The 22,600-nt window shown below is 48.8% G+C and overlaps 1 protein-coding gene across 2 annotated transcripts in view; it reads right to left on the bottom strand.

The window, feature by feature from the left end:
* The window catches only part of LOC146026368 (flavin-containing monooxygenase 5-like), a 55,026-nt gene that overhangs the window by 29,235 nt on the left and 3,191 nt on the right, over positions 1-22,600 (bottom strand). The window contains exon 1 of one of the 2 annotated variants that reach the window (XM_083156982.1): positions 13,896-13,942. The exons of the other annotated variant lie outside the window; for it this stretch is intronic. The gene's annotated coding sequence lies outside the window, so the exon portion shown is untranslated. Of the gene's footprint in view, positions 1-13,895; positions 13,943-22,600 lie in introns of those variants that run through there. 2 annotated transcript variants of the gene reach the window in all.

Genomic DNA, 22,600 nt, shown 5'->3' with positions numbered 1-22,600 from the left:
ATTTCATCCCATTTGATGTATCATTGTTTCCTGGGTTAAGTACTGTACAGATATACAGAATTGTGCTTCTCCAATAACACAGTGACAGGCTTGGGCATATGCAGATATGCTCTATGGTACTATCGTGCTATCTAATTATAGCCAATTTTCAGCATGCAGTAAATTACCAGTTTTCTGGCGATAACACATGGTATAAGGATCAGTCTGCTTAATGGAGATTCTGCTTTGCATGGCTGAGGCACACAAGGAAAAATCCCAATAAGTGCCAGTTTGTTAGGGCTAATTGAAGAGCCACAGTATTTTATAGCAGATTTTGCGTGCTTCTTTCAAAGTTTGTGGTTCTAATAATCTATTATTGGCAAATCCCTCACTATGGCATTAAACTTTTAACAGTTTGACTTACAAAATAGGAAATCTAGGGATTTAACGGGTATTTTTTTATAGCATTGTAAGTTTTTAACACCTACTATTTCTGTCTGCACGACCCCTATCTACTCACAGTCAGTTGCAACTTCTCAGACTAGATCCATGCTGAATTACTGTAGGCCATATGTGCAGCATTAATACTGTGGCATTAGTGTAAGGGGCACTTCTAGTGTGGGCGTTATGTGTAAGGGGCACTGGTACTGTTGGCATTATTTGCAGCACTACTACTTTGGACATTGGCACTTATTTTGCTTGACTCGCAAAGCTGCAAAATTCGCAGTTTTGCAAGTCTACCAAACGCTGCACGCCACCCGCAAGCATGCCCGCCCCTCCTGGCACGCCTAGTTCCCACTACTTCTTTGTGAGACAACACCCCTTTGGCACACACTGTCCCTTTGTTGCCTTTGGGACAAATGTATCATTTGCTGGTGGCTGCTGAACACCCTAACACTGTCCCTGATGTTACCCAACACGAACTGTAGTAACATGAATGTAATAGCAGAGCATAGTGAACCTTCACATTTGCAGGTCCCCATGTTTGCTTACAGGAGTAGAACCAGAGCAGCAGATTACTACTCCCTCACATCCAGGTATGGGCCGGGCAATGTCCTGTCCCACCATGAATGATGCCCACTGCTACTTTCCCATGTGTAACAAATGAAATCACCTGTACTGCTTATGTAGTCCAAATAGAAGAACAGATTATTTCACCTTAGCTATTTGTGGGAACTGCAAACTTTAGTGAGTAAAGCTCTAAACCAGGGAAAGATTATTACTCCCTTTAGGAATACTTGATACTTGTCAAATTCAAATCTATATGGATTCCAATACATCTTCTAATGAGCTGCCAACACAATTAGATTGTATTGTCTATATCACAGGCAGTCAAATGGCTAACACCCATAACACACACAAAAAGTTGGGAACAAAAAAAACCAAATAATTAGCTGTAACATTGGCAGAGATAGTTGGTAAATACTGCAGTAATACCAAAGATTAAATGACAAACCATAGCCTGGCTGATGCAATACACTAGGTTTGAATTTAGTTGAATTTATTGTCAGATAAATCTTATCTATATTATTATAGTTTTATATATATACTATTTTTTTATCACCAGTTATTTATATAGTGCACGTTTTCTGCAGTGCTTTTCACATCTCTACTCCTAAGGAGAGTAATAAGCCTAGGGTGCCAAAATTGTTTGCCACGGCCATGCTTGCCATATGTATACACACACACATGCAAACACTAGGGTTTATATTTCAACCTACCTAAAAAAAAAATAGTTTTGTGGGAACACTTCTTTTGTGCATAATTTCTGCAGATTTTTTGATACATCAATGTATTTTGGAATTTGACAGATAGCATATCTAAACCTGTATATAACAGCCAAATACTGCCAAAATAATGGTGGCACACTACTTATTTATCTAATTGAGTCAAATTTCCTCCTTAGGGAAATCTCATATACACAGTTTGGTGCTTCAAATTAAACATTTTCATAAAAAAAAACACATTACTATTTGCTTTTCTGCTTGTTCTTTTCAAATATATCCTTCCCTGGAATTCAGAATAATCGCTTGCCAACATAGCCCACACTCACTATCTGAAAATTTCAGGAACAAATATCACTTGTTGTATATTTCTGTTGCAATCAGTCTTCACCTTGTCTCATCCACATACAGTATTGGTTCTTATTGCGGTTCATTCACTCTCCCACGTGTTTTCATTCTGTGCATGTGCATTTCTGCCCACGTGCATATGCTGGGTGCAAGAGGGCAATGCAAACTGCTAGTTTGCTGTCCCGTTGGCACCTAACAGTGCAGGCAGGGGTTGTGGGGCAGCAGCGGGGGGCTGCACCTATGAGAACGCCTAGTGTTTCATGGGTATTCCCATGAAAACGCTGGGCTTTCCCATGGAAATTAGGCAGTGATGCGAGTGCCGGGGGCTGGCAGCTGATATCAGCAGATGTCAGCTGCCCACTCTCTTCCCATACAGGGAGCACGCAAAGCTAAGAAACCAGAGTGTGTTCGTTTTGCGTGTACATTCCAAATCATACAATGGTCAGTGACCATTGAATGATTTGACCTCCACACCCAAGGCTGCAACATGCTAAACATCCACTCGCAGCCATGCGGGTTAATTTTAATTCGCCGGACGAAGGGGGGGGGGGGGGGGGGGCTGCTGTGGGAGTGTTAAATCCACACTCAACGCTGCAAATTTCACATAACATATTGGGCCTTATTCTAGTTCACTCTTTCTGACAAAATCCTTCTTAGATGGACAAAACCATGTGCACTGCAGGTGGGGCAGATGTTACTTGTGCAGATAGAAATAGATTTGGGTGGGTTTTTACTTCAAAGTGAGATCTATATTACAGTGTAAAATAAAGCAGCCAGTATTTACCCTGCACGGAAACAAAATAACTCACCCAAATCTAATTCTCTCTGCACATTTTACATCTGCCCCACCTGCAGTGCACATGGTTTTGTCCATCTAAGAAGGATTTTGTCAGAAAGAGTGAACTAGAATAAGGCCCATTGTGTGGACCAGAATAAGGTCCTTTGGCCCCTCTTGGAAAGTAGACAACAATTTATCCTCCCACAAGGAATACGTCCAAGAACAACGCCCTTCCTCAATGCACTTGAGCTTAACCATAAACCTCCCAAATTGCTGAAGGCTTAGAAGCTCGTAAACACATTTTGTGCATTCTGTTATTCTGCATTGTAGTGAAAGGATTTACAATCCAGTGCTCTTGTGCCATCTATGGTTATAGAATGCTATGGATAAAGCTGCATAGTGAATACTATCTAACCACTATTTCTACTATAACAAAATGTATTTACTCTTCGAAATATTATATATAATTGACATTCATGCTTCTTGTCCACTAACCAGTGGCGGAACTACCGTGGGTGCAGGGGGTGCAGCTGCTATGGGGCCCGTCGGCTGGGGGGGCCCGGGCCCCATGGACAGCAAGCAAGCACTCCCCTGCACACCGTGACTGCGAATATAAAGAGCTGTCGCGTCCGCAATAGAGACGCCGCTTCCGCCATTAAGCAGTGCTATATGACAGTGACGATTACACGGGGCAGGCAGTGTGCAGGACTGCTATGTGCGAGGACGCGGCGGGAGATTAGAATGTGAGTGCACTATTGATGCACTGCCGTGCTGCTGACAATTTGTTGGTCTGGTCCGCTTTGGCTTCAAACACAGCAGCTGCGCTGGGACCCGGCCGTGACATGCACGCTTCAGCTTTCTGTCCCTGTAAGGCTTACAGCTCTGCTGTTTACAGACAACGGCAGCCACACACACACACAGACCCCCGCGGTTGACAGCATTCCGGTCACCCCCCGCTGTTGACAGCAGCCTGTTCGAGCGCAGCAGCTGGGCGAAGTTGTTGCCATTAGGGCTGGGACCATGAGACTATCTTTTCGGAGGCTGCCACCACATCCAGGACCATCTTAACAGCATTATGGGCCCCCGGGCAAGGTAATCCAGCGGGGCCCCTCCCTACACAACCTCGTGAGTGCCGCTGTACTATATGTATGTGTGTGTATATATATATATATATATATATATATATATTTATACAGGGGCGGATCCAGGAGAAAATGACAGGGGGGGCACCATCAGGGCCGCCTTATTAGCAGTGTGGGCCCCTGGGTAAAGCAATGCACTAGGGTCCTTACCCATTCTCCCCTCCTAGGGCTGGGAGGTGCTATCAACAGCAGCTTTGATGTCCCATGGGTAGCAGGGGGTGCTCTATCTTCCATTTAACATGTAGGACCTGGAGCAGTAACTTCTGCTAATTACTCCTTTACTGCACAGGTGGTGGGAGGGAGAACACTAACGTGTGGAAGGGGGCACTGAGCTGAATTAAGGGTCCCTTGTAAATGACTTCCAGGGAGGTAGGGGGTGTTTTATAAGCAGGGGAGGGTTGGATAATGCAGTGGGCTTAATATTCGTCATTTTCCGGTGGAAGGGCAGCTTGTTTGACTGCAGATATCTCCATTATCTGGAAATAGATTTCTTAGCCTTCAATAGTATAAAAACCTAGAGTCCCAACTTTCAGAAGGTGCTGGGAACTTGGGGATCAGAGATCAGGAGCCAGAGCAATCCATTGAAAAACATATAAAACTGTACACGAGACGTTTGGAGCTGGAGCAGGGACCGCCTGCTGGAAGGCTGATATCTCTGGTGCTGGGCAAGATCGAGACAAGCCGCTCATGTCGCCAGAAAGAGGAGAGTCCCAGCTTTTGGAATATACTCTCAGAAAAACTCTAAATCAGAGAGAACCCGAGAAATATGACTGGGAATTGCAATTAACAGGTCGGATGTGGACTTCTGCTTTGAAGTTGGATATCTCCAGTTCCCCAGGGCCGATTTTCAAAATTCTGGTACCCCTGGAAAAAGGGGATCCTCAGCTATCAGAAAAGGGCCCTTATCCACCTGGGGCCCCTGGGCAAGTGCCCATTAAGCCCATATGAAAAGACGGCCCTGACCACATCCGGAATCATGCTCAGGGAGACAAACGGCTCACTTGCTTTCAGGTCAGAGAAGGTCTCTCTCACTCCCCCATTACTATAAGGAAATGTGACACATTACCCCTATATTCGCTTGTACAGAGCCCTCAGCCTCTCCCCATCACCCTTTGCAACTCATTGGTCTGTATGCTTCTCCCTCAACTTGTCACCATCTCCCTTCTCACTTTCCTCTACTTTTCACCCTCTCTTTCCCCCCTATAATCCACTGCCTACTGCTAACACTGTAAGACACTGCTAAAAAAAAAAAAAAAAAAAAATGTAATTCCTCTTTACATACAAATTTGACCAAGTTACATTTGTGGGCCACACACTGCACATCCTGTGAGCCCACACTCTCACTCACGCTCATAGACCTCCTTTTTTTTTTTGCATTATAGTGAAATTGGGGGGGGGGGGGGGGCCCTTTCCAGATTTTGCTATGGGGCCCACAAACTTATAGTTACGCCCCTGCCACTAACCATATGTTTTACCAAGAAACCCAGAGATACTGGCTTTATTCTGAGTGGGGAGTAAACTGTGCTGCACTGCAGGTGGGGCAGGTGTAATGGGTGTAGGGAGAGTAAGGTTTGGGTGGGGTTTGCTCAAACTTAAATCTATATTGCAATGTATTTGTTGGATACATGCAGAGGCTACAAGTATTTATCCTGCATGAAAAAAATAATAACTGTATTTGCAACCCTTGCATTTGTTTTTTCCATATGCAAAGTTACTTGCTTCTTTTGCTTTGATCCCACCTCAGAATAGCCCCACTGTCTTTCCCGATATGAATTTCAGGTATTTATGTCATTTTGGGGAAAATTTACTAAAGGAAATTTGTAAAAAAAAAGGTGTATTTGTATTTAGAAATACACTTATTTTTGACATTTACTATACCCAAAATACAGCAATTCGTATTCGTATTGATAGCACATCAATACGAATACGAATTGCCGTATTTTCGGGATAGTAAATGTCAAAAATAAGTGTATTTCTAAATACAAATACACCTATTTTTTACAAATTTCGGTACTTGTGTATTTGGCGGCGCCCATCGCATCGCATACCATAAGGCATACGATGGTATGCGATGCGACGCGATATCGCGCGATACTGTACAATGTCATACAATTTTTAAATTGTATGACATTGTACATGGCCTACAATGCCATACAATGCGATGCGATTAAACATTGTATAAGCACCCTAATGGGTGCTTACAATGTGAAATGCACCCCCACGCAACTCCCCCCCCCCCCCACTAAAAAATGTGAACCCGAAGCGTGGCGAGCGCAGCGAGCCCGCGAGGGTCGGCGGTACGCGTCCTCTGACCTTTTCATACCCCCACTATCCACGTCAGCGTGGAGTTGAGAATAGAAAGTGTGGCGAGCACAGCGAGCCACCGAGCCCTAAGCGTGGCGAGCGCAGCGAGTCCCGCGAGGGGACGCGGATACCTGTGAAGCCCGCGAGGGGACTCCGATACCTGTGAAGGTATCCGCGTCCGCTCGCCACGCTTCGGGCTCAGTTTCTATTCTCAACTCCACGCCGACGTGGATAGTGGGGGTATGAAAAGGTCGGAGGACGCGTACCACCACCCCTCGCAGGCTCGCTGCGCTCGCCACGCTTCAGGTTCACGTTTATAGTGGGGGGTGGCGTGGGGGTGCATTTCACATTGTAAGCACCCATTAGGGTGCTTAAAAGCACCCTTTATGGTGCTTATACGATCTTTCATCGCATAGGGGGCAAAAATCGCGTCGCATCGCATGGCATGCGATGCATGCCATGCGATGCGACGCGATGAAAACATCGCACGATGCACATCGGGGGCGCTGCTATAATACACAAGTACCCAAATTTCCTTTAGTAAATTTCCCCCTTTATGTCTGCAATTCTGTTGCAAACGATTAATGTAATGCCAGCACTAGGCATGGAATGGGTTAACATCCCAGGCTGTGTGTGTGACCATTAGGGAGCATGTGACTCAGGGATCCAATAAGTTGCTTGGGAATGGCAGAGCTAGCTGAGTATGGGGTCAGGAAAGGGAGGAGTCTTCCTCTCTTTCCTGCTGAGATTTTGGTGAGTGGACGTTCTGCCAGGCTGCCTGCCCGTTTTGCTGAGGATGCCCAGCTGCCCAGCTGCCCGCCGCCGCGCTTACCGCGCGGTCACCCGCGGCAACGGCGTCCGCGCCTCCCGCAGGTCGGCGTGTGAGGAGGGCTGTGTCTGCTAGCCCCAACCCCCCCGGGCTGCGGGTGCGGCTGCAGCCTCCTCCTGGTCGGCTGGTGGCCGGCGTGGAGCCGCGTCGCGGCACGCATCCGTGGGTGGGCGGGGGCCTAATGCTGCCTCAGCTCCCCCGGCCCCTGCTAGGAGTCGGCGGGGGGGTCCCGGGAGGGGTGAATCTGCGGGGTCCCAGAGGAGCGTGTCTCCTCTGCCTGATAGGGGCCTCATTCAGAGCACCCAGCCTGCTGCTGGGGCTCAGAGGGCATTGCTTGCGCGCACGCCAGCTAGGGCACGGGGAGGTGTGGGGGCACGGCGGTATCTGGGAATAGCGAGGGATTCCCCACCGGGGTCCCCGGGGCCATATATGCCCACCTTGCTGGGCAATAGGTCCCGGCTTGCCGGGGGTGATGCTGCGGAGGGGGGTCCTGGGCATTCTGGACATGCTCGGGGCAGTAGCTCCGCCCGCGGGGGTCGACACGTTTGGAGGACTGGTCGGGGCCTTGCGGTGGGATCTGCCGACATGGCCTTTGACCCTGAGGCCCTCTCTGCTGCTTGGTCCTCGGTTGCTGGGGCTCTGGCTCCTTTGGTGCAGGCAATGCCATGGGACGCGAGGGGTGACGGCGCTAGTGGGAGGTCACCTGCTTCGGCCAGTAGGGGTGTCACCCGGGGCTGCTCCCAGTTCATGCGGGCCATCCAGGATATGGGGGACGCAGTATGGGGGAGGTCTGCCCGTAACCCCAATACCGTTGATTCCACCCCACGGCGGGCCAGTAGGCGGGGTCCCTCACGCCGGGCCTCAGGCCGCTCAGCCCATGTCCCGGATGAGCACGATACGGCCATGGAGGAGGACTTCCCCGATGTCGACGATTTTGTCGATGAGGAGGTCGACACGGCTGACGATGCCGACACGGATGATGATACTTGGGCTGCTCAGCTAGAGTCGGCAGGTGAGGCCTCTAATGAGGATGGGGAAGGGTCTGCTTCTGGGGGGTCTTCAGGCAGGTCCCAGGGTACCCGATCCACCTCTTCTTCTGCCGGTGGGTCTGACCACAGCAGCGCGGCGAAGGCCCGCAAGCGGGCCACCAAGTATGCTAAGAAGGCCGCTGGGCGCTTGGCGCAGGGGACAAAACGGTGGAAGAAGGTGGCCTTATCATGTAGGGAACGCAAGAGGAGTAACCTTCCCGGGGTGGTGCACTGTGACTACACGGCAGTGTTGAGGGGCCTTAGAGAGAGCTGTAGGGTAAAAATTCAGAAAGGAGATTTTGTGGATGTGTTTAGCCTTACGGAGGAGTCCAAAAAGGCGTTTAAAGAGGCCAAGGGTAAAGGGGGGATAGGGGCGGAGGCGTACCGCTCCTACGATAATTGGCTGGCAGGTTTCTGCGTCTTCGCGGCCTGCTACCTGGAGGACAGGCCAGAGGAGCATATGAAAGTCATAAGGTACATCCATATGGTCCATGACATGCACCTCAAGTATGGGGGCACTGCTTGGCGTACTTACGATGAGCAGTTCCGACGCAAGCAGGATTGCTTGCACATATTGGACCTAGGGTGTAAGGATGTGGAGGTGTGGATGGAAGTGGTCAGGGTCCATCTGAGTGCAATTGAGGGTGTAGCTACAGCGGCAGCCGCGGCCACGCCCCCCTTCACTGCTCCCAGGGTTTCACCGGGCACCCCACAGGTGCAACGTCCTGCCCCTGGGGCCAGGCCTGCGGGAACAGGACAGGCAAAGGGGAAGTGTTATGCCTATAACAACTCCTCTTGCCAGCTGGGACAGAAATGCAGGTTTAAACATGTCTGCATCAATTGTTCCGGGAACCACCCAGCCTCAAATTGCTTTCGGGGGGGCCGCCCTGGTAGAGGGGTGGGCGCAGGTTCCTCCTCCAAGGCGGGTCCCTCCGGGAACCCTCGATAGGGCTCATACCCCGGTTAGGGTCAAGGCGATGGGCGGCTGGCTTAACCGATACCCAGATAGGGCGACTGCAGAGTTTTTGTTTCAGGGTTTTAGTCAGGTTCCAGTTGCCAGTTCAGGGCGTAGTTAGAGGGGGCTCCTTCAGAAACCTGCAGTCTGCTCGTTCACTCCCTGAAGTGTTAAGGGATAAAGTGGACAAAGAGTTACAGTTGGAGCGTATGGCTGGCCCTTTCGATCAGCCCCCAGTTGATGGCTTGGTTATCTCCCCCGTAGGAGTTGTGCCCAAGAAGGTCCCTGGCAAATTTTGCCTAATTCAACATCTGTCTTACCCTGCGGGTTTCTCTGTCAATGACGCCATCCCAGAAGCCTGCTGTTCAGTGGCTTATCAGTCATTTGACGACGCCCTGGCTATGGTTAGGTCGTACGGCGCAGGGGCCCTTATGGCTAAGATCGATGTTGAGTCCGTGTTTCGGCTGCTCCCATTGCACCCCAATGCTTTCAGGTTAATGAGCTTTTGCATAGGAGAGGAGTATTTCATCGACAAATGCTTGCCGATGGGGTGTTCAGTATCCTGTGCCTTTTTTGAAAGGTTCAGTACCTTTTTGCATTGGTGTGTGGAGCAGTCGTCAGGGGGGAACGGGATCGCTCATTACCTCGACGACTTTCTGTGTGTGGGGCCGGCTGGGTCCACCCGTTGTGCGGCCATCCTAGAAAATATCCGTTCTCTTTTCCATCAATTCGGGGTTCAGATTGCGGAAGAGAAAACGGAGGGCCCTGTCACGTGCCTTTCCTTTCTGGGGATCCAGATTGACTCAGTGCAGGGGCTTTGCTCGCTGCCACTGGATAAGGTCACAAAACTTGGGGAGGCCATAGAAGTGTGTCGCCAAGCCAGAAAAGTCCCATTATGTCAAGCTCAGTCTTTGCTGGGGCAGCTGAATTTCGCCTGCAAAGTTATCCCTATGGGCAGGTTGTTTTGTAGGAAGTTGGAACGTGCCACTGCTGAGGTGGCCAGAGCGCATCACCTAGTCCGCCTGTTGAGCAAGATCAGGCGAGACCTGGAGGTCTGGGCTGCATTCCTCCAGCATTTCATCGGTGTGCGGATCTGGTTGGCTCCGGTAGTGGACAATCTTCAGTTGCAGTTGTTCAGTGATGCCGCAGGTTCCACTGGTTTCGGTTGTTTTTTAGCTGGAAGTTGGTGTGTTGCTCCTTGGCCCCCTGGTTGGTTTGAGTCGGGCCTGACGCGTGACTTGCTGCTGTTGGAGTTGTTCCCCATTATGGTTTCCATGGATATCTGGGGGCCTCGCCTGGCAAACAGGAGTCTGCTTTTCTGGTGTGATAATTTAGGGGCGGTTCACGCCATTAACAACCAGAGGGCCAAGTCGCTTGTTGTGTTGCGCGTGTTGAGCCATCTGTTTCTTCAATGTTTGCGCTTCAACATAATGTTCAAGGCACGACACGTGCCTGGTGTCGACAAAGAGGTGGCTGATGCCCTTTCTCGCTTCCAGTGGCAACGCTTTCGGGAACTAGCCCCCAATGCTGACTCTGTGGGGGTTCCCTGCCCCTCTTCTGTTTGGCAGGTGATCGGGCTGCAGTGGAGGGGTTAGCCGAGTCCTCCCTGGCGCCTGCTACCCTTAGGACATATCGTCAGGCCTGGACGGAGTGGGAGGAGTTCTCTGTAGGGGCCATGCGTGCAGGTAGGCAGGGGTACAAGCGATTGTCGTTCTTCTTGTGGCATTTGTACAGCTCTGGCAGGTCCAGGGCAGTGGCGTCCCACTATTTAGCAGGGATATCCTTTTTCTGTAGTCTTAAGGGCTACCCTGACTACACAAAAAGTTTCTTAGTTACCAGAGCAATGAAGGGCTGGTCCCGTGTTTCCCCAGCTGCGCTGACTCAGTATACGAGACCCTCTTTATTCGCCTGGCCTTGTCTTTGGCATTCCAAGGGGCTTTCCGGGTATCTGAAATTGTGGCACCGGCTAAGACCAGGGAAGCAGTCCTTTTGCTGTCAGATGTGCGTTTAGATTCTGGGACACTATGGGTAAGGCTTAGGCGGTCCAAAACAGATCAAGCGGCTAGGGGTAGATGGGTATCATAAGCGCCCGTGAGTCCGGAGGGGGTTTGCCCGGTGGCTCTTGCCTCGCAGTATGTATTAGTGCGGCCGCCCCGCGAGGGCTCTTGGCTCTTGCATTATGATGAGTCCCCGGTGACTCTTTATCAGTTTCGCTGGATGTTGCGTCACTGTTTGGCAGGGATGGGTCTCTCCCCTCGGGAGTTTGGTACCCATTCCTTTTGCATTGGGGCGGCCACATCTGCTGCTGTGGCCGGGCGATCTATTGGGGACATTAAGGCCTTAGGGAGGTGGCGCTCTGCTAGCTATAAGAAATATATTAGGCCTCACCTCCTGCCCTGAGCACGCTGTGCTGTCTTGTTTGTTTGTTTGGATGCTGAATGATCCTTTGTTAACCCTACCCTTGTCCTTCCTACTCGGGGATTAGCTACGCTCTGCTGTTGGGCCAGCATCCGGAGTTTTTTCGCTTTTTGCCTGACCTGACGGACTGAATTGACCTTTTAATTCGGCTATAATCTTAATTAAGAGTCCCTCAGCAGGTCCCTCAGCAGGTCCAGTCGTTTTTTTCTCCGGACGAGTACACCTTTCATTCCGCATTTCATTCCCTTTCCACGTATTTGTTACCCCCAATTGTTTTTGGTTCTTCCCTTTTGTGTCCTGGTATGGCTTAAATTGTGATTGAAGCATGTCTCCGGCACCAATATGTGCCTCAATCAGAATCTAAATTTCACGTTCCTTCATAACAATTCAACCGTACTAATGACTTCTTTTTTCTTCTCATTTATAGGTGTGGGGTACGATAGGTTAAAGGTGTGGGTAGTGGGTCACTCCTTTATCTATTGGGCTGCTAGGTTGGTTGCCTCTGGGGGGGGGGGGGGCTGAGTTTCCTTGCTCCCAATCCATTCGGTGGTTGGGTGTTAGGGGAATGACTTGGGGCGCCCTGAAGTCATTCCTTATGTTGAATGTTTGCAGGTTTGGTGTGCCCGAAGTCCTGGTGCTTCAGCTCGGTGGCAACGACCTCGGGAAAATGTCCCAATTGAGATTGCGGGCCCAGATCCTGAGTGAGCCATTTGTGCAGCCTGGCCACACTGTACATTAGTGTGGTCTTTTATTGTGCCTCGTATCTGTTGGAGAGGGGCCAGAGATGCTAAGGCGGTTGACGAGGCCAGACAGAAGCTTAATTCGGCTGTTACAAGGTGGGTTTTAACGGCCGGCGGTGCTGTTATACCTCATACTTGGACTAAGTTTAAGTGCCGTCACCTGTATAGGCCTGATGGGGTTCATTTAGTTCCAGAGGGGCTGTTTATGTTTCTCGAGGATCTGCTTCTGGTGGTTGCTAGGGTGTCTTAGACTGGTGGCGGGGCTGTACCCTGGGATCAGGGTTCATGCCTTGGCGGGAAAGAACGGCAGGTTAATAGTTTATTAGCCTTCATTACCCGTTTATGCAACGCATATAGATTGTTTTCGGTGCGCTCGCCTATTCATTGACTTAGGCCTTTCGCTCGATCTCCCGCTCGGGGGCAGCGAGACCACCTGGCTGGGTGGTAGTCAATGTAGTAGGTCGAGTGGATACCGCTTGGTAGGGTAGTTTGATTACATGTGCTGAGTTTGGGGGTGGAGTTTAGTTTAGTAGCCGTTCTTTCTTGGCCACCATTTATTTAAATTAGTTTAATCAAATCAAAAAGTAGCTTAAATATTCAAATAATAAATCAGCTAACAAATTCTGCCAAACCTATGTCTCCGAGTCTTTATTTCAGGTTTAATGTTAAGATAAATTAAGTTAAGGTTTAACATGCTAGAGGTACACACACATGAGGTGCTAGGATGTTTAATAAGAACGTTAACAGTAAATATATTCTAAAAGCAGACAAATAAGCTGCATCACAGATATTCAGAAAGAGGGTTTCTGTCTGTACCATATACTGTAGCCTTCCTCTACATAAATGAAATCTGTGGTACTTGTGTATTATCACTGCGCCCGAATTTACTACGTATGCAAATGTAGTGAAATCGCATTGCATCGCATTGCATGCCGTTATGGTAAGGCATGCGATGTGATTTTGGCATTTAATGTACTATAGCATTAAATGACATATAATGTAATTTATTAATCCCCCCCCCAGTATTGGCGTGATCCTGAAGCGTGGCGAGCACAGCATTCCCCCACTATCCACATCGGCGTGGAGTCGATTCTACATAGTGTGGCGAGCACAGCGAGCCACCGAGCCCGAAGCGTGACGAGCGCAGCGAGTCCCGCGAGGGTACGTGTACTATGTTACATGTATTACGCGTCCCCTCGCGGGGCTCGGTGGCTCACTGCGCTCGCCACACTATATAAAGTCAACTCCACGCTGACGTGGATAGTGGGGGTATGAAAAGATCGGACGCGTACCACCGCCCCTCACCGGCTCGCCACGCTTCGGGTTGACGTTGATTTTTTATCGCATCCTATATTTTTAATGGATTCACTGACACAGAGCAGTGAATACATTAGATAGTAAAATCGCATCACATCGCATGCCATACAATATGGCATGCAATGCGATGCGATGCAATTTCACTACCCTGAATAGCCCTCTACGCAAATGGAGTAGTGGGCGCCGTGATAATACACAAGTATCAAATTTGCCAAAGGAGCATACAGTGATACACTATTCAAATGTGCCCAAGTAGAATGCAGGCTCTAAAGATTATCTAAGATTATTATTACAACTATTATAGCATTATACTAATTATGTAAGATCACTTACCTGAGTCGTTCAGGAATGATATATTTCTTTTTGGGTGCTGCACTTTTAACAAAAGACTCAAGTGTTGGTTTTTTTTATCCCTTTCCCCTCCTACTTTTTTTTGTATCTCATGAAAAACAAACTTAGAAGTTGGAGAGTTGCCCTATATCATGTTAAAGGTTCGCTAAGACACAAATCTGAATACACCAGAAAGATGGAAAAACTGGCAGTGGTTATGTTGACATGTGATAGTCTACTTGGCTAGGTCAGTGAAATAGTTCAGTAATACATGGTAGCTAAACAAAAAATTAAAAGTGCACTGATAGTAGTCACATACCTCCCAACTGTCCTAAATTCACCCGGGTAGTTGTTTTTCTATGACTGCCTCAGCTGCAAACATGATGCCAGTTGGGAGAAGGGTTAAGGGGCCCATTTACCATGTAAAATTTGCAGCTGATTCCCCAGAAACACCAGTTTTGTGGGATAGCTGCAAATATTAAGTATCCTATAACTATATCATGGAGAGACCGTAGCAGGAATCTCCAATCCCTGCTATGATCCCTCCTGCACCGCCTCCCCTACAGGCAGCATCGCAGTGTGTCCTGGGGCTACCACCAGTCTGAGGTGGCGGTAGCCCATTGTAGACCCATTGTAGCTAGGGATGTGCACTTGCCACTTTTTGCGTTTTGGGTTTGGGGTTTTGAGTTCTGATTATCTTCAGGTTTTGGGTTCTAATGGGTTTTGCCAAAACACCCCCTAAACGTTTTGATATTTTTTTTTTAAAGCGGTACTTGTTTCCTAGCAGGGTGCCCACTAAGCTATTTGCTTAGTGGGCTATTCTGCGTAGTGAAATTGCATCGCACATCACATTGCATGGCTTTTTGTGCCTTGCGATTGCTTCGCACATCGCAAAAAGGGCCATGCGATGCGATGTGCGATGCAATCTCAGTAGTTAATTTAGTTAATTTATTCACTGCACCCTGAGTGAAATCGCATCACACATCGCATCGCATGGCCCTTTTTGCGATGTGCGAAGCAATTTCACTATGTTAGCGTACGTAGGAAATCTGGGCTCCCTGCTAGGAAACAAGTACCTTAAAAGCATAAAACCTGCTTTTTTTTGCTCCTACGCTATTATTAACCTCAATAACATTCATTTCCACTCATTTCCAGTCTATTCTGAACACCTCACAATATTGTTTTTAGGGCAAAAGGTTGCACCGAGGCAGCTGGATAACTATGCTAAGCCACACAAGTGTGCAGCACAAACACGTGGCTCATCTAGGAGTGGCACTGCAGTGGCAGACAGGATGGCAGTTTGAAAAACTAGGCCCCAAAAAGATCCCTATCTGGCTTGATCTTGTTTACCACCAGCCGAGGAGCAGTGGGCGATTGGTGCAGCAATGCAATAGCTGCAAAGGGGTGGAACCTTCTGACCACAGGCGGCGACCAGCCGAGGAGCAGTGGGCGATTGGTGCATCACTGAGTTGGTCTGCGAGTGTGCTGTGCCGTTTATCTGTTTTTATCAGTTTAATATCTAATAAGACCACTATCTGTCTTGATCGTGTTGTTTACCACCAGCCGAGGAGCAGTGGGCGAGTTGGCAGCCTTCTGCAGGCAGTGGCAGAAACGCTCCTGTCACTTAGGCCGTCTTCTGTCGGCATCTGGTTGTGTGATGCAGGGTGAGAGCGGCAGCGGCGGACTCCCGGAATAATATAGGGAATTCAATCTGCATTACACTGTCTGTGACATAGTCATGTATCAGTTATCTGTGATTAAGGTACAGTGCCTACATTAACGACACTGCAGAATGGCTTCCCGGAGACATATGTAACAGCCTATCTAAGGCAGTAGATGCACCAGCAGAGAGGTATTATATGTACGGCAGTAGAATGGAATGGAATCTACTGACCAGACATAACCAGGCGACGACCAGCCGAGGGGCAGTGGGCGATTTGTGCAGCAATCAATGACTCTCAGCAGTGTGATTGGTCAGCTCTGTGATTATTATTTGAATGCAAACAGTTGTCTGCATGATACTTATGTATTAGCAGGGCGCCCAAATAACATACATACGGCACCGTAGGGAAATCGCATTGCAGCGCATGCAATTTTTTGCATGCGATGCAATTTTCCTATGTAATTTATTGACTGCTCTCTGGCCTTGGGCGGTGTGATGAGATCGGATCACATGCGATCGCACCGCACATAAAATCGCATGTGATCGCATGTGATTTTATAGGGTGTACTATACACTTATATGACATACAATGGGATTTAGCAACCCCCCCACTATCCACGCCACCCCGAAGTGTGGCGAGCGCAGTGGAACGCGTCCTCCCGACCTTTTCATACCCCCAATATCCACGTCGGCGTGGAGTTGATTTTATATAGTATGGCGAGCGCAGCGAGTGGACGCGGAATACATGTAATATAATTCGCATCCGCATCGGGCCCGGTGGCTCGCTTCGCTCGCCACACTATATAAAATCAACTCCACGCCGACGTGGGTATGAAAAGGTCGGGAGGATGCGTTCTGCTGCACTCGCCATGTTTTGGGGTGGCATGGATAGTGGGGGGGTCCCTAAATCCCATTGTATGTCATACAAGTGTTTAGTAAACATCCAATGCAGCGACAGTAGACATGTCAGCAATCGTTGCCAGGTCCTTTAGTCCGGACCAGATGTCCAAACTCCCTCCTGCCTGCCCTGCATCCCCACCAGCGGGTTGTGGGGGAAATCACAGCTGTTTCCTCGCAGACACAAGTGTGGGAGAAAATGAAGGAGGAGCTGGGGCCGTGTCACAGTCCCCTTCAGATGACAATCTCTTGACCAGCAGGTCTTTGCACCTTTATTGACTTGTGTTCGCCGGAAACAGAGACACAACATACGCTTTAAACCGAGGATCGAGCACAGTGGCCAGAATGTATTGCTCCGACTTTAACAGACTGACCACCCTCGTATCCTGGCAAAGTGTATGGAGGGCTTCATTCACAAAAGCTACATGCTTTGCAGAATCGCAACGCTTTAGCTCCTACTTCACTTTCTCCAGCTGCTTCTGCAACAGCCTGATCAAGGGAATCATCTGACTAATGCTGTCAGTGTTGGAACTGACTTCACGTGTGGCTAGTTCAAATGGCTGGAGAACCTTGCACAACACGGATATCAGCCTCTACTGCGCTTGAGTCAGGTGCAGCCCCGCTCCTCTGCCTATGTTGTAGGTGGCGTGTAGACTTAAATGGCCTTTTGCTGCTCCGCCATCCTCTGCAGCATATGGAGGGTGGAGTTCCAGTACATCACCACCTCTTGTTTAAGCTGATGGCAGGTTGAGAAGTTTTTGCTGCCGCTTCAGCCTTCGGCAGGCAGTGGCAGAATGCCGAAAGTGTCCACAAATTTTGTGGCCCACCGCAAGCATCTCCTCCATGCTCCTGTCACTTCTGATGAAATGCTGCACCACCAAATTTTTTGTGTGGGCAAAACATGGCACGTGCTGGAAATTGCCCATGTTTAATGCCCGCACAATGTTACTGGCCTTGTCCGACACCACAAATCGCCAGGAGAGTCTAAGGGGGTAAGTCACTGGGAGATGATTTCCCTCAGTTTCTCTAAGAGGTTGTTGGCGTTGTGCCTCTTCATGAAACCGGTGATACACAGCGAGCCTGCCTTGGAAGGAGCTGGCGTGCAGGAGATGCTGCTGCTGCTGCGGAAGGCGATGCATCTACCCAGTGGTCTGTCACAGTCATATAGTCCTTAATTTGCCTCATCCACATGTCCACATGTTCGTAGTTAAGTGGACAGTGGGTGCAGCCGCATTTTTCAGGGCACTGAGGACACCTTTTCTGACGTCCCTGTACATTTCGGGTATTGCCTGCCTAGTGAAGTGGAATCTAGACGGGATTTGGTACCGGGGACACAATGCCTTCATCAACCGTCTAAATCCCACTCCACTGATGGCGGACACCGGACGCACGTCTAACACCAACACAGCTGTCCAGGCCACAGTTATCTGCTTTGCCATAGGATGACTGCTGTCATATTTCGTCCTCATGGTAAACGACTGTTAGACGGTCAATTGCTTAGTGAAAGACATAGCAGTCTTACGACTTCCCCTCTGGGATGGTAACTGACTCCCAGCAGCAGCGGCGGTAGTAGGCGTAGCGCTTCAGGATCCGCTGGAGGAATCTCGGATAGAAGGCGAGTCAGTCATGATGGTGACATGGCCTGCAGGACTCCCCCCGATCCGGATCGAGGAGGAAATTGAAGAGGATGGAGTTGTTGGTGTGCTTTTCAGGCGCTTGGCTCCAACAGGAGGACCAAGGGATTTAGGTGTCTCTGGACTGCTACCCGCAGTTCCTGAACTAAACACTGATTTATGAAGGGACTTCAGGTGACGTATAAGGGAGGATGTCCCTAGGTGGGAAAGATCCTTACCCTTGCTTATTGGAGCTTTACATAAGCTACATATGGCAAAACATTTGTTGTCTGGATTCGGATAAAAAAAATTCCAGACCATAGAGGTGGATTTATTGATCCTCTGCCCAGGCATGACGATGGCCTTTTTCATCCCATGGACAACAACTGTTTCCCCCCCTGGTGCTTCATTTAAGCAAACCACCTCAGCATCCTCCTCGTCAACTTCCTCCTCAGCTCCAGCTACATAAATATCCTCCTCTCGGTCTACACAATTAACACCTTCAATTCCTAAATCAGGAACTGCACTGTGGGTAATCCTTCCAGCATATGCAGAGGGAGTGCTTAAAATGGTTGAAGGAGCCACCTCTTCGTACAGCAATGGGAACGCCAGGCATCGCAACCACCAACACCCTTGGACTTTCCTTGGGGTTTTGTGATAACGGGGGAAATTTACCAAGATGAAAAACCTAGTTTTTCGTATTGGTATTTCCCCTACGGCTGCATACGACTGTTTTAGTCGTATGCAAAGCCGTGTTCCGGAGGGGAAATTACAAAGCAGTCAGATACGACTGCTTTGTAACCCTCCGATGGTGTAACAATTCATATTAGCGGCACATATATACGGCCGCTAATACGAATTCGTACAGGCAGTCTGCACGGATCAGTCAGATCCGTGCAGGCTGCAAGGTGTAAAAAAATAGAAAAATTAAATAAATAAAAAAAACGGCGTGGGCCCCCCCCCCACAGCCGAAACCATGCGATGCAATTTTCCTATGTAATTTATTGACTGCTCTCTGGCCTTGGGCGGTGTGATGAGATCGGATCACATGCGATCGCACCGCACATAAAATCGCATGTGATCGCATGTGATTTTATAGGGTGTACTATACACTTATATGACATACAATGGGATTTAGCAACCCCCCCACTATCCACGCCACCCCGAAGTGTGGCGAGCGCAGTGGAACGCGTCCTCCCGACCTTTTCATACCCCCAATATCCACGTCGGCGTGGAGTTGATTTTATATAGTATGGCGAGCGCAGCGAGTGGACGCGGAATACATGTAACATAATTCGCATCCGCTTCGGGCTCCTCCATGCTCCTGTCACTTCTGATGAAATGCTGCACCACCAAATTTTTTGTGTGGGCAAAACATGGCACGTGCTGGAAATTGCCCATGTTTAATGCCCGCACAATGTTACTGGCCTTGTCCGACACCACAAATCGCCAGGAGAGTCTAAGGGGGTAAGTCACTGGGAGATGATTTCCCTCAGTTTCTCTAAGAGGTTGTTGGCGTTGTGCCTCTTCATGAAACCGGTGATACACAGCGAGCCTGCCTTGGAAGGAGCTGGCGTGCAGGAGATGCTGCTGCTGCTGCTGCTGCGGAAGGCGATGCATCTACCCAGTGGTCTGTCACAGTCATATAGTCCTTAATTTGCCTCATCCACATGTCCACATGTTCGTAGTTAAGTGGACAGTGGGTGCAGCCGCATTTTTCAGGGCACTGAGGACACCTTTTCTGACGTCCCTGTACATTTCGGGTATTGCCTGCCTAGTGAAGTGGAATCTAGACGGGATTTGGTACCGGGGACACAATGCCTTCATCAACCGTCTAAATCCCACTCCACTGATGGCGGACACCGGACGCACGTCTAACACCAACACAGCTGTCCAGGCCACAGTTATCTGCTTTGCCATAGGATGACTGCTGTCATATTTCGTCCTCATGGTAAACGACTGTTGGACGGTCAATTGCTTAGTGAAAGACATAGCAGTCTTACGACTTCCCCTCTGGGATGGTAACTGACTCCCAGCAGCAGCGGCGGTAGTAGGCGTAGCGCTTCAGGATCCGCTGGAGGAATCTCGGATAGAAGGCGAGTCAGTCATGATGGTGACATGGCCTGCAGGACTCCCCCCGATCCGGATCGAGGAGGAAATTGAAGAGGATGGAGTTGTTGGTGTGCTTTTCAGGCGCTTGGCTCCAACAGGAGGACCAAGGGATTTAGGTGTCTCTGGACTGCTACCCGCAGTTCCTGAACTAAACACTGATTTATGAAGGGACTTCAGGTGACGTATAAGGGAGGATGTCCCTAGGTGGGAAAGATCCTTACCCCTGCTTATTGGAGCTTTACATAAGCTACATATGGCAAAACATTTGTTGTCCGGATTCGGATAAAAAAAATTCCAGACCATAGAGGTGGATTTATTGATCCTCTGCCCAGGCATGACGATGGCCTTTTTCATCCCATGGACAACAACTGTTTCCCCTGGTGCTTCATTTAAGCAAACCACCTCAGCATCCTCCTCGTCAACTTCCTCCTCAGCTCCAGCTACATAAATATCCTCCTCTCGGTCTACACAATTAACACCTTCAATTCCTAAATCAGGAACTGCACTGTGGGTAATCCTTCCAGCATATGCAGAGGGAGTGCTTAAAATGGTTGAAGGAGCCACCTCTTCGTACAGCAATGGGAACGCCAGGCATCGCAACCACCAACACCCTTGGACTTTCCTTGGGGTTTTGTGATAACGGGGGAAATTTACCAAGATGAAAAACCTAGTTTTTCGTATTGGTATTTCCCCTACGGCTGCATACGACTGTTTTAGTCGTATGCAAAGCCGTGTTCCGGAGGGGAAATTACAAAGCAGTCAGATACGACTGCTTTGTAACCCTCCGATGGTGTAACAATTCATATTAGCGGCACATATATACGGCCGCTAATACGAATTCGTACAGGCAGTCTGCACGGATCAGTCAGATCCGTGCAGGCTGCAAGGTGTAAAAAAATAGAAAAATTAAATAAATAAAAAAAACGGCGTGGGCCCCCCCCCCCCCCCCACAGCCGAAACCAGCACCAGGCTGAAGGAGCCGGGGCCGGTAATTAAAAATCAGGGAACCCGACAAATAGGGGTTCCCCGATTTTTAACAACCAGCCCCAGGCTCCAGGTCCGGGGCTGGTTCCCAAAATACGGGGGACAAAATGACTAGGGGTCCCCCGTATTTTAAGAACCAGCCCCAGGCACAACCAGCCAGCAGGGTAATGTCACAGCCGGGGGACACTTATTATATAAGGTCCCGCGGCCAAAACATTAACCCTACCGACCAGTCAGCCTGGCCAGGGGCCCTGGGGGAGTGAGGACCCCCCCAATGAAGGGGTCCCCCCCCTCCAGGACTTACCTGACCAGGCTGAAGCCTGGTGCTGTCCCCGATGCCCCTGGGCGGTGGGCATCGGGCTGATTCAAGTGTTAAAAAAAAGATGTTTCACACCACTTAGCAGCCGTATTATCAGTACGGCTGCTTAGTACATCAGGAACCACCATTCTTTTGAATGGTGATTTCTGTCGTATCCTATCGATGGTGTAGACATTCGTATTTGTAAAAACAAATACGAATGTTCCATCTTTAGGACTACGAATTGTTGTATTTTTGGGATTGTAAATCCCGAAAATACAAATTCGTAAAAAAAAGGTGTATTTCTCCCTACGAATACACCTTTTTTCTACGAATCCATTTTGGTAAATGTCCCCCAACATGTCTTCTTTAGTAGGCAGAGATGCTTGCTGTGTTTTTGATGACAGCTGAAATCTCTTAAAATTTCTAAAGGGGGGAGTAGGAGGGCTTGCATGGTCATGTATAGTTGAACAACCAGTCATGAATACAGGCCTAGGCCTTAACAGTTCCTTGCCACTCTGTGTCGTAAATGGCATATTGCTAATTTTTCGTTTCTCCTCCAATTATGTAAATTCTTTTTTTGGTCCTCCTTTTACTCAACTTTGGCTTTTTGGATTTTACATGCCCCAATGTTGATGGCATATCATTGTCTATGTCATCATTACTACTTGCATTTGCAGCACATTCAGAAGTAAGAGGAAGCGGCCCTTCATCTTTCCCTAATTGATTATCCATATTTTGCATCTCCATTATTTTTGTGGAGTTATGCAATATACTATTACACCACAGGACAGCACCACTGGAGTGCAAGTATATATGGCAGCAGATGCACCAATAGAGAGGTATTATATATACGATTATACGGTTATCAATCAATTAGGCCCCACCACAAAGATATATGGTAGCCAAATAATTACGCACCATCAAAAAATATACAGGAGTCACTTAATAATTACACACCACCAGAAAGATGTACGGTAGTCAATTAATAATTACACACCACCAGAAAGATATACACATCTCTAATTGTAGCCACTGTAGCATACCCTCCAATAGTACCGATTTAGCCGGTACAGTACCGTTTTTTAATGGTCTGTACCGGCAAAATTCAAGAGTACCGAATGTACCGCTTTTTTGGCTG

Source organism: Crinia signifera, chromosome 8 (assembly GCF_055691185.1).
Source record: "Crinia signifera chromosome 8, ASM5569118v1, whole genome shotgun sequence".
Lineage (NCBI taxonomy): Eukaryota > Metazoa > Chordata > Amphibia > Anura > Myobatrachidae > Crinia > Crinia signifera.
This window is presented reverse-complemented; position numbering and strand designations above follow the sequence as displayed.